The 4056-nt window shown below is 44.1% G+C and overlaps 1 long non-coding RNA gene across 1 annotated transcript; it reads right to left on the bottom strand.

Moving 5' to 3' along the window:
* Positions 1-523: 523 nt before the first annotated feature.
* On the bottom strand, positions 524-3740 carry LOC119354767. The gene is made up of 3 exons (XR_005171234.1): positions 3295-3740; positions 2202-2492; positions 524-1110 (listed from the first exon to the last, which is right to left on the bottom strand). It is a non-coding gene; the product is annotated as an uncharacterized LOC119354767 (long non-coding RNA).
* Positions 3741-4056: the final 316 nt, after the last annotated feature.

Here is a 4056-nt window from a genome sequence, read left to right as displayed (position 1 = left end):
TGTTTTGTTCTGCAAGCTTTTTAAAAATTTCTTGGTGAATAACCCCGGTTCTTTTCCTTTGTTAAATTTTTTGTCCTCTGTTTTTTTCAACATTTTTTTTGCAACGATGTTCTGGATCTCTCATTTTACGAGTTGAACTTTTTACCATTTTGAATTTCTGTGGGGTTCTTTTTGTTTGGCACAGGTGTACTGCCACTAGTGGAGATTCCATCAAATCGTGAATCAGCCAAATTCGGATAACCCTAGTTTCTGTTCAATTATTGTTCTCCAAACAACCAGCACACGTAGCTAGGGCTAACCCACACACCCATGACCACTATGGCAGATTAAATATAATGACATAAAAGTGTGTAACAAAACCAGAATTGAACTGAACAAGAATTTTAAATTGAACTGGAATAAAATATAGGAACTGAACCGAGTGTATTTTCAGATTTCAAGCATCAAGACATTTTATATATGTTTTTTTACGGTAGAACATGTACAAATTTTTATGCCAAGTAACTTCAAACAAAACAGAAGGAGCTTCATTTACAAGAATAGAACATAACATATGCTAGTTTCGATCCATACAAGGTTTTATAAAATGCTTATTAAGGCATGACACACAACACCTGTTGTGCTATAGGAAGAACACGTAAACCAAGGGGAAATTGTACATATAATCGTTAAGTAGGTTAACTGATAAGCACACAAAACATGTACTGAAAAAGAACACAACATCCTTAGTGTTGCATCGGCCTCCTATGGCTGAGATGAACGGTTTGTGGTGGCAGAGTGAACCGCCTGATTGCTGCGTCGTCGCACTGCCTCGTGTGGCGGAGGTGAACGGCTTGTGGTGGTAAGGGTGAACGGCTTGAGCGCTGCATCGTCGAACGACCTCGGGGTGGAGGTAATGAACGGCCTGAGCCATGAAGGTTCAAGCAGGGCCACGAAGACCACCAGGTTCAGAGACAATGACAAGGTCTTGAGAGGCTGTGTGGGACTAATATTCCAGTGTCAGAATCAGTTCAGTAGCTGCTCACCGCACACACCTACTCAACTGCCTCATGCCTCCGTCCTGCTGCTCACCAGTACACTTGCCGCCTACTCATTGTCGTTGGACGTACCCTGCACACACACAACAACCACCAATTAGCACGCACGCACACACAACCTGACACACACCGCGTCATCTACACACCCAAGACTCCATCTTCACCACCCTTTTTGGACTGATAATGTAGCAACACAGAAAACAATTCTATAGGTGTCATCACTATCATCCTCGCTGCCGCACAGGTAAACGCCATCTCCCAACGCATTGTTGCTGTTGTTAGGCTTGGGCATCGTCGCCGTTACCCAGGAGATGGAGCACGGAGCCTGCGTGGTCATTCACAGCCACCCAGCCGTTACGCAGGTCCTGAATGCCCTCTGCTCTAGTCCGGGGCCGTTCACAGCCACCACGCCCAGTCCGTTCAGGCTGCCAACCGAGGCAGTTTAACGAAATGACTGACCAATACTATACAGAGCCATCTTGAAAATCGGTACAAACTACACTGCTGCAAATCGGTATCGACTAGTACTTTGTAAGTTGTACTGATCAGTACTGCTACTTTGTTGTACCGATGAGCACTAGTACTGATATAGCTAAAACAGAGAAATTTTCATCTAGTGGACTTTTAACATTATATTAGAAAAAACGAGCTACAAAATAAACAACTAGATCATAATAGAAGCATTGGCTTATATAAGAAACGATGAGCTATGAAATAAACAACCAGATGTGAATTTGTTTCAAGCCAGGTTTGCTATTTTTGAATTTGATGCATGTTGCACTATAGAACTGCTACTGGTTTGCATGTTGGACTTGAGTACTTTTAAATTGTTTGCATAGTTTACTTCCGAAATCTCCACCACAAAAGAACACATCTGCATTACCAATCGCATATAGCAAAACTGAACTTCCTGCATCTACTGTTGTTTTTACAGAGTGGACTTATGTTTTCTTATGTACTTGAACTGAGATAACTGATGTTGTTTTGCAAGGTGGACTTTGACACTTTAAATTTTTGCATAGTTTATTTCAAACAACCTCAAACAACACATCTTTATTATAAAATTGGTTAACCAAGTGACAATACGGTACTCATTCTCAAGCATAACCACAAGCAATTGTTTGTGCTATATGAATATGGAAACACAAAGGAAATCAGACTCACCATTGGAAAGTAGATGTACTGAAAAGCATATAAAAGATGAACTTGTGCATCTTGTTTTTGCGGCAACCTACAAAAATGGTGGGGAGACGCCGCCTCACACCCCGCGTGCCACCATTTCTCAATGTGCGATGTAGGGTTATGCCTGCGGCAGCACGCTGTGGGGAAGCGGGGCGGCGCGCGAGATGGAGGCGGTGCTACGGGGAGGTGGCCAGACGCGCTGGAAGGACAATCTTCTGACCTTTTGCCATAGTAAATTGCAGACAACTACAACTATGAATTTTGCCTCGGTACCTACAATTTACAACAGATATATCAGAGAAAAGACTTAACCAAAATTGAAATAATTACAAAGTAATTAAACAAAGAGCAACCAAGATAGATATAGGATAGAAGATAGAACACCATCGACATGCCGTTTCCCTTCAGCTATGGCCGAACCTGTCTTCTGAATCTCAACTTTTTATGTCTTAGTTGTGAAATAGAACGACATTGCAAATTATGTACTGCTAGTGGCACTGACAAATGCAAACGATGACACACCAATAACATGGAAAGAAAGGAGCCATGAGTCAAGGGGATCATACCACTGTACGACTAAGAAATTGAAGAACTATAGAACTTAGAACTATGAATGCAAGTCAGAACTCAGAGCTATCCACTCAAATAAAGTGGTTGCCCATCATGAAAGTAGATGGGATGACTTCTTTTCATGACATAATTTCAGCATGAACCAGAACATGCATGAATTCCAAACAGCAACTACACACCACGTGACTGAACAAGTCTGCATTTTTCTTACTATGGAGACTACACATACATTTATATTCATGTATGGAAATCTAAAGCATCGACAGGTATGGGAGCAGAAGGCAACTGCTCCATGCGGCGCTTCTGCCTGATGCGGAGCTGCAGCAGGGTGCCGTACTCGAAGTTTCTACACCCATTCTCGCTGCAATTTTTGTAGTCGGTGTAGTTACAGTAGTCGCTTACAACTCAAGGCTAGCGTCGGCAAGCACCGAAAATGTGATTTTTGGGGGATTGATGAGCTTTTGCTGGCCTTCATAAAACTGGGACAGAAGAAATGCTATCTTACCGAGTGTTGTGCGCAGATCCTGCAATTGTTGTCTACTTGTAGATGGATCAGCATGCAGGCACTACGTAATAAGAATTTGAACAGAAACTATAACAAGGATTTGGACTGATCTAAATTTGTCAATTGAACTGAACTGAAAAATGAATTTAGTATTTTAGTAATTGAACTGCTTGTCTTTTTTATGCGCACTGAAGAACTGCTGCAGGGCACACAGAAAATATACCAGATAAGCTTTAAAACTCTCCACCCCGCTTCTGTCGCTGACGGCCAGCAGGGCCACCACGGCGAGGAGGGCGGCCCAGATTCCTAGCTTGTGGACCAAGCGGTTGGGCGGCGGCGACGCTGCCGTGGGGCCTCGGGGAAAGGGGGAGCGGCCGGACCTCGAGGAGAAAGGCGGACGGAGCGCGGGACGAAGGCGACCGGACCACAGGAGCAAGGCGGCTAGGACCGAGGAGTGCGAGGTGTTGGTTTTGATCTGACGGCTTAAACAGGCCCGTTAGATCTATTAGTCTAAAAAAAATGAAGGAATAACGATAAGTGAAGGAGTCCACGTACCAACGTACGTGAGCCTCGATCAGAACTAACGCGCCATGATCGGGTGCGCCCAAAAACCAGGTTTTGGGTCCCCTGTCGCCAGCACCATATTAAAAGGGATACGGGAGAGAGCTGGCCACCTGCGAGATCACAATTCACGTAAGGTTTACTCTCCTCCCGATATTCTCTCACCCCATCCGATCAGGAGGAGTGCTGCAGCGACGGGAA

This window comes from Triticum dicoccoides, chromosome 2A (assembly GCF_002162155.2).
Source record: "Triticum dicoccoides isolate Atlit2015 ecotype Zavitan chromosome 2A, WEW_v2.0, whole genome shotgun sequence".
NCBI lineage: Eukaryota > Viridiplantae > Streptophyta > Magnoliopsida > Poales > Poaceae > Triticum > Triticum dicoccoides.
Note: the sequence above shows the minus strand (reverse complement) of the source record. Positions and strands in the feature narration are given on the sequence as shown.